A 14,013-nucleotide genomic window follows, 5' to 3' on the forward strand; every position below is an offset into this window, starting at 1 on the left:
GGATGCCAGGTGGGATGCGGATGCTAAAAGATGGAGAGTGCATAACTTGGAAGTAAATAAACTGTACCCAGTGTTAGAGGTGCCCGTAAATAAAAGCCCCCTAGAAGAAGATGATGAGAGCGAAACAGAGGACAGCCTGATAAACAGATTATTGACAGACAGGCCACCCCCGTATAATAGAGCAGGGGGAGAGGTCGAGCATACTGAAGGAGAAAAGGGGGGCAATGCAGGAGAGCATAGACCGCTTCCCAGTTCAGAGTGGGATCCTGAGGCAAAGAAAGAGCTGTCCCAGCCTAGTCAGGTGCAACAGGTAGTCGGGAGGTTTGTGGTACAAAGAGCGCCGGAAACGGAAAGCGCCACATCCTACCCATTACCAGATGCACTACAGGTACCTGTTACTATAGGTCCTATAATATCGATATATGACCAAGAGAGAGCAAAAGGGGAAGAACGGGTACGGAAGGACAGAGAAAGAGCAGAGAAGGCAAGAAGGAACGATACGATCAATTCCCCAAGTCAGATGCCGATACCGAGAGAGTGGAGCACCCCGATGCATACAGCAGGGGACCCAGGAGGAGATCCTGGGGGCCCTAGATGGCCAATGGATCTGAGGGGATCTGGACGAAAATCCTTTCAAGAGCTAAATGAGTACATGAAGCAGTGGGATGAGGCAGTGAAGGCTCAAAAGAGCATCAATGCTGCGGAAGCTGAAAGGGAAAGTCAGGACAGCCGAGCTCGGACTCACTGCGGGGCTGGGGAGAGCAGCCCGGAGTGGGACTGTAGAGAGAGAGAGAGTAGGGGAGTCACCCATTGGGCCCGGAGGGGAGATAGAACAGACCTGGAAAATGGGGGCCCCGGGAGTGGAGGGGTGGCGCGCCCAATACTCAGTGAAGGGGAGAGGAGAGCGCAAGAGTACAGAAACAGCTTTAAGTGTCCACACTGTGTGCCCGGCACCAGAGAACTGAATGGGAGTTGTGAGAGGTCGCACCATAGTCCCTGTGATGACGGAAATGAGCGCAGCCCAGGGAATATGGGGAACCAGGAAGGATCGTATCGGATACTGAGCGATACTAGGCAAAGAGAGAGTAGCGACCAGAGGGATAATAACAGAGAGGTGTGCGGTGAGAGGAGAGAAGAAGAAGAGAGTGGGCAGAGCAAGAGTAGGGGTAACAGGCCCGTGTTCCATCACCTTCCAAGATCGGATGGCCGAGCATGGGACCTGGAGAGATGGGAGCAAGGGAGGGCACCCTTTAACTCTCCCGAGCCCAAACGTAGAGCTCGAAGTTGGGATGGTAGGGAGACCAGTGAGCCCCCTTCGAAAGACATATTGCGAGCTGAGATAAAAGCCAAGAGACTCGATGTCACCAGTTTAAGGTCAGACCTGGATGATATGGTAGATGGTACCCTGCCTTTAGAAAGAATGGAAATGTATGAACAGGATGAAATACTGTATATGGCAAAGGACATTACTCGAAAAGCGAGAGCAGTCCATGAGAAGTTAGTCGAACTAGCAGGCAAATATATGGTGGACTTGTCAAGAACCAAAGCATTACAGGGTAACCACAGGCTACATTATACAGATCGAGACCTAGATGAGAGGAGAACGATTGGGCTGAAAACGCACATAAGGGAACTGATTGCTGGAATAAGGACATGGAGGGCACTAGATAAGTGGGAAGAGAGGTGGTCCAAGAAAGGGACCGGCAGGAGAAGCACGCTTGGTATGACACCAGGAGGACAGCAGGGAATAGAAGCTTACCCTTTGCGTGAAGTCGCAAATGGGAACTATGTACATGTCCCTTGGAGTAGGGGAGATTTAGCTGCTTTTACCACCTCCTTCCCCAAATTACGGGAAAACCCAGTGGAGTGGTACAAGCAAGTGGAGAGATTTGTAAAAATCTCAAAGGTCCTATGGATAGATCTGAACACGCTGTTTGACATTGTAGTACCAGGAGATCTGTGGACAGCATGCAAGGTTAGCGCTGAGTGGCCCACAACGGAGCCAGAGAGAGATGCTAAGACTAATGGGCCGTCCGAGATTGTGATGGCAAAATTCGAGAGAGTGATGACTTGGCTGAAAGAGAAAGTGCCAATGCAAGACATAGATTGGGTCAGAATAGACCGAACAAGACAGGAACCCAAAGAGACAGTCCACGAGTATTACGAGAGATTGCTGAAGGCGTTTAAACAGTATAGCGGCTTGGATGTAATGGATCCAAAAGACATAGGGCAATTTGTGTCCAAGTTCGTCCTGGGACTGAGACCGGATATTAGTCTAATGATTCAGCAACACTCGATTTGTTGGCAAACAAAACCCCTAGACGAAATACTGAGATATGCTAGGTACTGCTGTGATGAGATAGACTCCAAGGCTAAGAAACTAAAAGAAAAGTTGATGGTGGTACAGATGCAGGCAGCAGGGAAGGGGGGACAACAGCAACAGCAGCAAGGAACAGGTACAGGAGGAAAGAAGCAGTACAGTCAGAACAAGGGCAATGAGGAGAGTTCCACCTTTAGACCCAGAATAGATATAGCTGCCTTGAAGAAAACGACTAGGTGCCACCAGTGCAACGAGGTGGGGCATTGGAAACGCGAGTGCCCCTACAATGTAGAGATAGGAGAGCAAGAGATAGAGGAGGAAGAGGTCCAAAGCGCGCCTACAAGAGGGGTAACGCCATACCAAGGAAAGGTGCTCAAAGGGGGGGGGGCTCCTCCCCGAGCCCAGTTCCCGCAACCTCCTCGAGTAGGGAGTATGGGTAAGACCTATAGACAAATGCCCCTGTTTGTGGAAGGGGAAGAGTGCTATTATGTGGACCCATTAACCGGACAGAGAGTGGAAAGAGAAGACTGCACCCTCGGGGCAGCCTTGGAAGTGGACCAGAGGGGACCCTATGTGGAAGCAGAAGTAGCAGGGTGCCCTACGACATTTCTGGTGGACACAGGAGCCACTAGATCTACGATCAGATCAGCTGCAGTTCCAGACCTGCCCATGTCTGGAGAGACCATACAGGTGGTAGGGGTCGCAAACAGGAGAATAACCAGCCAATTGACAGAACCGGTACAGGTGAAAATAGGGAAATACAGCGATGAGCACCAGTTTGTGGTTTGCGATTCAAGTCCTGTGTGTCTGCTAGGGAGAGATCTGTTGTGTAAATTGAATTGTACTATATATTGTACACCGCAGGGAGTGGAGGTATTGACCAATGATGATGATGCAGACTTCAAAGTTGCAAACTCAAGAATATGCGTGGAGCTGTATCCTACTTTAACAGTAGATGAGCTCCCCTGGGACTTGAGAGAGACAGTGGCACCAGAAGTATGGGATTTCACTGGGGAAGAGATTGGATTGGTCAAAGGGGTGGACCCAGTGAAAATTGTAGTGAAACCGCATGCTGAGTTCCCAAGAACACCCCAATATAAATTGACTCCAGAAACGATTGCAGGCATAAAACCCGTGATCGAGTCCATGATTAAACAGGGAATACTGAAAGAAATCGTGGGTAGTCCATGCAACTCCCCGATTATGGGTCTCCAGAAACCAAATGGGAAATTTCGGATAGTGCAGGACCTTCGAAAGATTAATAACATAGTCGTTTCGTGTTGTCCAGTGGTACCGAATCCATCAGTGATACTGTTTCAGATTCCATTCCAAGCCGAGTGGTTCACTGTGATCGATCTTTGTCAGGCTTTCTTTTCGATCCCTCTGGACGAGGAAAGCCATTTTCTTTTCGCATTTAAGCTGGAAAATCGCGTCCTAACATGGTGTCGTATCCCTCAGGGGTATACAGAGAGCCCATCGATCTTTAACCAGCTTTTGAAGAAAAATCTTGAAAGTCTAGTGCTGCCCCAGAAGTCAGTTCTGGTCCAGTACATAGACGACCTCCTCGTGGCGTCAGAAACAGAAGAAGCTTGCAGGGAGGACTCCATTGCTTTGTTAAATCACCTAGCTGCCAATGGGCACAAGGTATCCCCGGGAAAATTGCAGTACTGCCTGACAGAAGTGCAGTACTTGGGACACAGAATAGAGAAGGGCAAACGAAAGGTGTCACCAGACAGGATAGAGGCGATCATGAAAATGAATGCGCCTAAGACACAGAGAGAGGTCAGGATGTTCCTAGGGATGGTGGGTTACTGCCGACAGTGGATCGTGAACTTTTCACTGAAAGCAAAGCCCTTGCAAAAACTGACGCACAAGGAGGTGAGCGATCCGGTACCATGGGACAAAGACTGTTTGATGGCATTCTTACAGCTGCGAGAGGACCTGTGTCGTGCTCCGGCATTGGGAATGCCTGATTACAATAAACAATTTTTTCTTTACTGTTGTGAGAGAGAAGGTTGCGCGTTGTCTGTGTTGGTCCAAATCCATGGGAATGCCCGTAGACCAGTTGCTTATTTCTCGGCTACTTTAGACCCAGTAGCCGCAGCGTTGCCCGGATGTCTCAAATCCGTTGCTGCAACGGGTGTCAGCATTGAGAGATGTGAAAATATCGTCATGGGGCACCCGTTAGAGGTGTGCGTGCCCCATTCTGTTGAACTGTTGATGACCAGGACCAAAACACAGCATCTGACCAACAGCAGGCTCACGCGATATGAGCAAGTTATTCTTGCTGCAGAGAATGTGACCCTCAAGAGATGCTCTGTTTTGAACCCTGCTACCTTGATGCCACTTCCAAATGATATCGAAGATGATGATGAATATACAGACCATGACTGCCTTGATGTGACTGAACTATGCACCAAACCCAGACCCGACATCGTAGATGAGCCACTGACCGACCCAGACGAAATTTTCTTTGTCGATGGCTCATGTGTAAGAGACGAAGTTGGGCAGTTGAGAGCAGCTTATGCTGTTTGTATAATTACTGGAGTTGTGGAAGCTGGGTGCCTGGAAGGAGTACACTCCGCTCAGGTAGCCGAGATTATTGCCCTGACACGTGCTTGCTTGGCAAGCAATCAAATTCGAGTCACCATATACACCGACAGCCAATATGGTTATGGGGTGGTTCATGATTACGGGCAGTTATGGTCTCAAAGAGGGTTCATGACCTCTTCAGGCTCTCCCATTCGCAATGGAGAGTTTGTGCGCCTGTTGTTAGAGGCGTTGCAATGCCCAGCAGGTATCGCAGTTGTAAAGTGCACCGCACATACCAGAAATGAGGACTTCGTTTCGAAAGGCAATAGATATGCTGATGAAGTTGCGCGGTATTGCGCAGAACAAGGTTACTCTTTCACAGAGGTGGAAGTGGGTGGAATAAATGTAAGAACTGAATTAGCCATGATACTGGAAACTGTTGATACTTGGGATGAACTGTCAACCATGCAAGAAAATGCTCCTGATTCTGAAAAAGAAACATGGGAAAAGGCAGGATGTGTAATGGGTGAGACCCATTTTTGGGTCTCAGCAGACGGCAGAGCAGTGTTGCCCAATGAGATGGTGAGTCCAATGGCTAGACTCATACATGGTCCCGTACACTTAGGGAGAGATGCTATGCTGAGAGTGTTTAGACAGACTTGGTACAATCCTAAGTTTAGAATAGCAGCAGAAGCAGTGTGCCAGCGTTGTGTGACCTGCCAGCAGCTGAACGTAGGAAAAAGAACACCAGTTGCACTAAGTCACATAGGAAGGTCTGGAGGTCCATTCAATCGAATGCAGATAGATTTCATTGAAATGCCAAGGTGCAACCGCCTCCGCTATGTCCTGGTGATTGTTTGTGTGTTCTCCAGATGGGTTGAGGCATACCCTACACGTAGGTGCGACACCCTCACAGTGGCCAAGTTACTGCTCAGGGAACTCATTCCTCGCTTCGGGGTGCCGGCCTTTTTGGAATCAGATAGGGGAACACATTTTAACAGCGAGCTTGTGAAGATGATTTGTGTAGCGCTAAATATTGATCAAAAGTTGCATTGCAGTTACCGACCAGAAGCCTCAGGAATTGTGGAGCAGATCAATGGCACAATCAAGTCCAGAATAGCCAAAGTTTGTTCCTCAACGACCCTGAGTTGGCCTGACGCCCTGCCATTGGTTCTCATGAGCCTTCGTAGTACCCCAGACAGAAGAACGGGGTTGTCACCACATGAGGTGTTAATGGGGAGAGCAATGAGGCTGCCATCTATCCCAGCTACTGCACTGTTAAATATCACAGATGATATGATCCTGGACTATTGTAAGGGGCTGTCTGACGCCATTCGTTCTGTGTCCCTTCAGGTGCAGGCTGCCGAGGTTCCAGCGTGCCAGGGCCCGTGCCATGACCTGTACCCTGGGGACTGGGTCCTGGTGAAAAAACATGTGAGAAGAAGCTGCTTGGATATTCGTTGGCGTGGGCCCTTCCAGATCATCCTGATCACGAACACAGCTGTGAAGGTGGGAGGCCTGCCCAATTGGATCCACGCGTCACATACGCGAAGGGTTCCAGCACCTCGGGAAGAAACAGCTCCTCTCTCGGATAGAAGTCCAGAAGAGGACCGAGAAGCCATAGAGGGGGCTAGCCAAGCTGTAGAGGTGCCAGCGGAAGCAGGGAACGAGTCTGACCAAGCTGAGGACGGTCAGTACAACAGCGAAACAGAAGACGCTACAGAAGGAGAAAGTAGCTGGGAGTACGAGTCAGACACTGACAGGTCTGACAGAGAGCGAGAACAGACAAGAAGGAGAAGGAGTAGAAGGGCACGTGGAGAAGCTAATTGGCCGCAAAGAAGGAGCTCTAGCCTGAGGTCAACTCCAGAGGTAACCCTTCCTCCGATATCAGAAGACTCAGACCCAGAAGAAGGTGCTCAGGGCGCTGAAGCACCCGACCGAAGAAGGTCAAGAAGAGTGCGTGTGCCTAACAGAAGATACTCCACACCTGAGTGGACATATCTGGCGACAAATGTCTGTGAAACCGGAGACAGGGAGGATCCGAGCGGTGGTGGTGTCCAGTTCTGAGCCCATTATCACCGTGGAAATACGACTGTTGGTACCCGGTGTCGAACAAGAAGGGTCACTAACATTCATGCTCCCCAGACCTCCCCGCCTCAGCAAGTTAAAACACATGTTCCTTTCAGAATTGCAATTCCCCGACTTTGGTACAACGATAACAGCACATGAAGAGCACAATCTTCGTTTGGAAATACTGAACTATGCTATTGAAGCTGCAGGCACAGGCTTGATAGTAGACTGTTAAAGGACTTTGTAAATAAAGTGAACAGAAAAAAGAAGATTACCTAGCGCCCAGGAAGCAGAGAATTTTAGGGAACTTCCCTTGAGTTGATGGAGAAGGGCTAGGGTTGTCTTTATTGAACTGTTAAAGGACTTTTGCGAAGAAGGTTGTCAGCTTCCAGTTGTGTGGATTCTAAAGACAAAAGGATTAAAAGAGACTGTAAAGGAACGAGAGGAAAAGAACTTTTGCTAAGATAAGAGAGAGCCATATTGTCTGACGAAATGGAGGCCGGCACCCAGAACCGCAGAGCTAAATGTATAATAGGTACACTTATAGTAGGAGTGATAATATTAATAGCTTTAGTGGTAACAATTTCTTATGTAAAGGGACATGATGAAGAGGCAAAGGTAGCTGATGTGAATTCTGTAGAAACGCTTACACCTACTGTTGCTGGTGAGAAAAGGGAAAACACTCAAGAGAAAGCGTTATTAGCTGCAGAAGCCCGCAGATTACACGTAGATGAGTCCCAAGGAGACTTTAGGTCAAATGCTTATGCTAAACTCTTATATGAATACGTGGATGCCATGGAGGTTAAGGATTGCTACGTCTGCATGCAGTTGCCGGCGTCTGTAGATGAGGGAATTCGATATCATCACCTCCCGCTGACATATGGCATTACATGTAGCTTATTGCTTAGTATATTTTATGAGAGAGATAGTTTTGAATACTATTTCTCCAATTATGATTCAGTGTTGCCAGAAGTCCCAAATTATAAGCAGATGAACAAATGGGACTACTGGAAGAGTGAAGACAGATTGGCCAAGTTCTTCATTCCTTGGATTACCTTAGATACTTCACATGCCCGTAGAAATAACCTGACATGCAAGGTGTCAGAAGTCGAGAAGAAGTTCATAGGGCAGGTGGATGATCGTTACAGGAGACAAAAGATTTTGAAAAAATCAGGACAATGGAAAACAGATTGGACCGAGGAAGAGAAGGCACACAAGAGAAAGGGTAGTAGTGGTCCAATAGCTTTAGATAAGACACAGAGAGGAAAGCTATGTCTTCACCGAGCCAAAACGTATTATGAAAATGTATACGTGGGTGAAGTTGACTGTGAACATGCTTTCAATCTAGAGTACTATACTAAAGATTTCCTGAAGGGAATGCAAGTGATTCCAAATGTGTATTTTGTATGTGGAAGAAATGCCTACGTGAGACTACCTGACAACTGGTATGGATCATGTTACTTAGCAATTGTCTTCCCCAAAATATATCATGCACAAGACTTAGTGATCATTGAGGGCAAGACATCATCAAGGGGAAGGAGAGATGTAGGCGATGCAGAAATGGTTGGAGATGTCTTTGGAGCTATGTTCCCTCTTTTGGGAGTAATCCTTAATGATGTTAAAATTAGACGACTGGCAACAGTTGTCGACAGGTTGTCTGCCAGCACTGCTCAGTCCTTAATGCTGGTAGAAGGAGAGATGCAATCGATAAGGGCTATGGTTCTTCAGAACCGTCTTGCGTTAGATGTCCTATTAGCAAAAGAGGGCGGAGTCTGTAAGGCTTTGAAGGTCCAGGAATGTTGCACTTACATTCCAGACAATTCGAAGCCCCTTGAGAAAGTTATTAAGAACATAACTAATATTCACAAGGAGATCGAAGATTTGAGTAGAGAAAATGTCTGGGAAAAGGTGGGCCACGGAATGAGTGAAGTTGGAGGGTGGATTTCCACCTTAGGCAAAAGCTTTGTGTGGTATATTCTAAAACCTATCATCATAATATTGATCTGTGGGATTATATTGTGGGGATTGGTGAGGGTATTCAAATGGTACAGAGCAAGAAGGTCAGAAAGGGCCCAAAGAGAACAGCTGCAGAGATTGGCTGCCATACAAGATAATCAGTACAGGAGTCTGAGGGCTCTGGAAGCGCAGAGAATGCCAGCAATAACTGCAGTCTAAATGTTAGTGATGACCCCGAGAGGTCATCAAAGGGGGGAACTGAGAGAGCGCAAACTGATCTAAATGTATGAGTACATCACACTTACCTGTAGTAAGCACAAATCATGAGGAGAAATGCCATGAGTGCTAATAGTATCTGTAATTATATTCTGAATGTATAGCTAATGTAGAGATTTAAGTAGAAGTGGAACTAATACAGAAATGTGTGACATTATATGATTTTAGTAGATGTGATTATTTCTGAATCCATGTCGTGTAAGCTGTTAAAATGTAAGATGGTATGTGGTTAAACGCAGAATGTGGTAGGCCTCAGGGCCAGAGCTAAAAGGGAAGGTGTTTCTTTTCACGACACAGATTGTATTAATGTTTTGTTCATTGCATTAAATGGGCCATGATTTATAGAGATGTATACTGAATAATAGAATAAGAATATTAACATGCTTTAATTAATGAAGAAGTTGAATGCTATAATCCTGATGAGAAATATTGTAGGCCTGAAATGTTTTAACATTGACTTACACGTACATGTCTGGGCCAAGAAATGTTGCAGGCCTTTTTGGAAGTCTATGAGAGTTGGGTTCTTGGCTGCAGATATCTGTCTGCAAGGAAAGGGGGGATCCAATTATAAATGAATGAATAGAGGTCTGTTCAGTAGCCGGCCCAGACATGGAGGAGGGTTCCGGAATGTTTGAGGGGTATCAGCGGGCCGGAGAAGAGTCTGAGAAGCAAGGTCAACTCTAACGTATGAGGCCCAATACAAAGCATCATGGAAAAAGCCAGAAGCTACACCACGTGAGGGGCGTCTCGCAAGGGGCGTCTCAAATGTTGTTGACTGTTTTGTATTAGGGACAGCACCCCTGGGTGGAGTTAGAGCAGATACCTGAGGACCCTTTAGAGAGCGGATGGGTAGGCAGAGAGGGGTCATGACTGGAGAACTATAGGTTTTCACCAAGAGACTTAGAGTGAGTGACTTCCCTTGGGGGTCATTCACTGCTGACACCTTTGTTAGGTTGGGATTTGGTTAAGTAGGGATACCATCTAGAGCAGGGTAGGGACAGCCTAACCTGTGCGTTTTCCTCCAACCTAAATGAAGGAGAGATATGCGTCAATGCTGATAGCTTTATTATTCTTAGAACTTGTGTTAGTGATTTCCGTTGCTCGTCTGAGGGCTTTCCGAGAGCACATGTATGTAATTGGACCTGTGTATCTCGTGAATCTCATTCTGAGATGCTTGTATTTGCAGCTTATCATATCTTTACAATAAACTTTTGAAAGCTAGAAGTTGTTTGTGATCTTTGGGAGCAGAGTCCTTTATTGGGTGAACTAACTTGCAGAGAGGGGCACTTACTTCCTCCAAGACAGGCAACAAAGGTTCAGTCGACCAGATCGAGGTTTGGATCAATAGATATAAGGTATCGATCAAAATCTCGCCCTTTCAGTCTTATGGGGCAAACCATGGACCAACCAGTCATCCAGAAGAGGTGAGCATTTTAGTGAATTTACAGACTACCTTGTATCCCACAAAACACCATATCTATGTAAGCACACCTACCGTAGAAACTTCAACATGAGATGATCAGCAGCACCATGTGAAAACTTTGATTAAAGCTAAAACGATTCTACAAATTGATGACTGTTAACAGGATGAAGAAATAGGCACTCTATTTAACAAGCATTTACAATGCAATAGGTCTCGCAGTAGGAAAGTTTGAGCTATTGGTATTGTAAATGACACATTTCTTATTTATGTGTTGGTTTTGAAAATAGCAAACTTAATAGCTTTGTCATTTACAATGCCAATAGTTTTAACTTTCGCAAATGTGGCACCTATAGCATTTGTAATGCAATATGTGTTGTATTTACGTGACTTAGATGTATATATATTGTAAATATTTAGAGGTCTTCGAAGGCAGGATGTTCCACACACAAGGCTACTATCATTTCAGCACTTCTGCTGCAGGACTGCCACTCGCAAGTCTTGTAGTAAACTTAGTAGTTTGTTTTTCCTGTGTTTTGCCTATGTCTGTCTCTCTTCTCATTTCCTTCTCATTTCCTATGGGTTCCCTACATTTTAAGGAATGGTTTCCTGTAGAGCCTTGCTCCCTCCTCATTGTTGTGGCAGGTGTATGGCACCAGAGTGTTCAGGCAACTGTGGTGGGTATTATCACAGTTTAGGACCTGGCCTCTCACTCTGGAAGGATTATGGCCTTCCCGAGCCAGCTGTCAAGTCAGTAAAAATAAATAAAAGTTATTGTAATTTTTAATAGCAATAGCTTAAACTTTTGTAAAAAAAATTGTGAAGATTATGTTAATTGTATTTTATTGTGACGAAAATCCAAGAACAGAAGTGAAATATTAACATATTTTTGTGACATTTGTAATAAAGCTTGAAACATTGAGAGAACATATTTGAACCAGTTGTTGAATGGTTGCACAGATTGATGCAGTGGTGGCGCTGAGTGATGTTGTGGTGGCGACGAGTGATGCTGTGGCGTTCAGTGATGCTGTGGTAGCGCCTAGTGATGTTGTATTTCCCATGAGTGATGCTGTGGTGGTGCTGCGTGATGCTGTGGTGAAGCGATAGATAGATAGAGTGAAGGCGATAGATAGATAGAGTGATGGCGATAGAGTGAGTGTGATAGATAGATAGTGTATTTATGTTGCATTGAGTAGTGTAAGTATGAGGTGTGTAATTATATGGCACTGAGTGGTATTATGTGGAGTGTATTTTCGTTGCATTGAGAAGAGTAATTATATGTCGTGTAATTATGTGGCACTGAGTGGTATTTGGAGTGTATGTTGCATTGAGTGCAGTGTAATTACATAGCATATAATTATGTGGCACTGATTGGTATTTGTAGTGTATGTTGCATTGAGAGCTGTGTAATTATGTGGCAGTGCAGTGTGTGTGAGGCAGCGCAGTGTGTGTGTGAGGCAGTGCAGTGTGTGTGTGTGTGAGGCAGCGCAGAGTGTGTGTATGAGGCAGTGTGTGTGTGTGGGTGACGCAGCGCAGTGTGTGTGAGGCAGTGCAGTGTGTGTGTGAGGCAGCGCAGTGTGTGTGTGAGGCAGCGCAGTGTGTGTGTGAGGCAGTGTAGTGTGTGTGTGAGGCAGCGCAATGTGTGTGTGAGGCAGCGCAGTGTGTGTGTGTGAGGCACCGCAGTGTGTGTGTGTGAGGCAGCACAGTGTGTGTGAGGCAGCGCAGTGTGTGTGAGGCAGCGCAGTGTGTAGCAGGGCAGTGTGTGCGTGATACCGCGCAGTGTGTGTGTGGTGCAGTGTGTGTCTCACAGTGCAGTGTGTGTGTAACAGCGCAGTGTGTGTGATAGGACAGTGTGAGTGACACAGCAGTGTGTGACTACGTAGTGTGTGTGTGAGTCAGTCAGAGCGGCGCTTCTGCCCGCAATGGCGGGAGCCTCTGCTCCCCGTAGCTGTGCGCCCCACGCAGCCCTCCACCCCTCAGCTCGCCCTGCCCCGCTATTTTCCTGCACACTATGATCAGGTTCTTCCGCTCCACGTCGCATTCCTGCTAATGCTCTTGTTACGGGAGAAGTTGAGGCTCAGGGAAGCCATCTCGGACCACAGGGCGTGCTCAGCCCCACAGCCCCTCCATGCACCGGTACTCGCCTGCTGTGCCTATGATGTGTGCGTGTGTTACCTCAGCGCTGAGAGGCAATGGCTAGCATGAGGCAGGGGTGGAGTGGGTCCCTGGCATTTGCGAGGGGAGACACGGACAGTGGGCGGGCGTGAGGGAGAAGGCACGGACAACGGGAGGGATGGCGGGGGATAAACAAGGCACAACAACGGGAAGGGGAGGATAGAGAACATGGACAACAGGGAGGAGGCGGGAACAAATGGATCGCTGACAACGGGAGGAGGGCGGGAGGATGGAAAACGCAGACAATGAGGGGTGTAACTTACCTGCAATGACAGCGGGGCTGTTCCAGAAAACAACCCCAAAAACAAGACGATCCTCACTGGCAGACGCAGAGACTCTGGAGCGGCAGCAGGATCCACTCGTGGCAGCATTCACCGAGAAAAAAAAATGGCGCCCGCAAAGCTCCGCAAATTTCGGATTCGGGAGCGTGTTCGGCGTTCTAAAAAGGGGCGTGGCTAAAAAGTGGAAAGAACAGCACGAACACACCCCCGAATCCGAAAGAGACGGAGCTTCTTTCGAGGGACGCCTCTCTCCTCCAATGGCTGGCCTCCGTTTAGGAAGCCTGCCAATGGAGGAGAGACAGAGCAGAGAGGCGGGTTAAAATGCCCTACTGAACATCATTAAATCTCCGACTTCCGGCTGGCAAGCCAGCCTTCGGTCCCTCGACCTAAAAAACTAGGGTGACCCACAGTGCTTCTCTGAGAAAGTGCATCCCTTGATGTCGAATAAGATATAATGAAGGAGCCCTGAAAGCAAACATTGAAGTACCATGATTAGCTTAGCAGCTAACAAGAATCAATTTAGGAAATATAGCTTTTTAAATTAAAAAAGAGACCAAAGTACTAGCAATCAGGTCGATGCTTAGCAAAATATGTGAAGAAAAGAAAATCAAGATCTTTCATTTATGCAGTAAACACAAAGAATGGAATCCTCACAAATCACATAACAAAAAATAAAGCAACAAACGCACTTGAACAAATTACCTAGTTTTAAAATATTGCAATGTAAAAAAGCTTTGCTTAATGCACCTGTAAAATTAAAGGAAATCAATGTAATTAATTATTAACCGGCGAATAAGGCCTCTGGATTGGATTGAGTTCTTAAAATATTAAAACATTCTCTACCACCGCTCAGAAGCAAGTTCATTCACTTCACTGCTAACAGCACAGTAACTGGTTGTCAACACCTGGGCTTCTCAGCGATGCTTGCAAATGTTTCTTCTCACAAAGAAAAGGTTGTCTATTTACAGAGGCAGGTCTGGATG

The sequence above is a fragment of the Lissotriton helveticus genome, chromosome 6 (genome assembly GCF_964261635.1).
Source record: "Lissotriton helveticus chromosome 6, aLisHel1.1, whole genome shotgun sequence".
Classification (NCBI taxonomy): domain Eukaryota; kingdom Metazoa; phylum Chordata; class Amphibia; order Caudata; family Salamandridae; genus Lissotriton; species Lissotriton helveticus.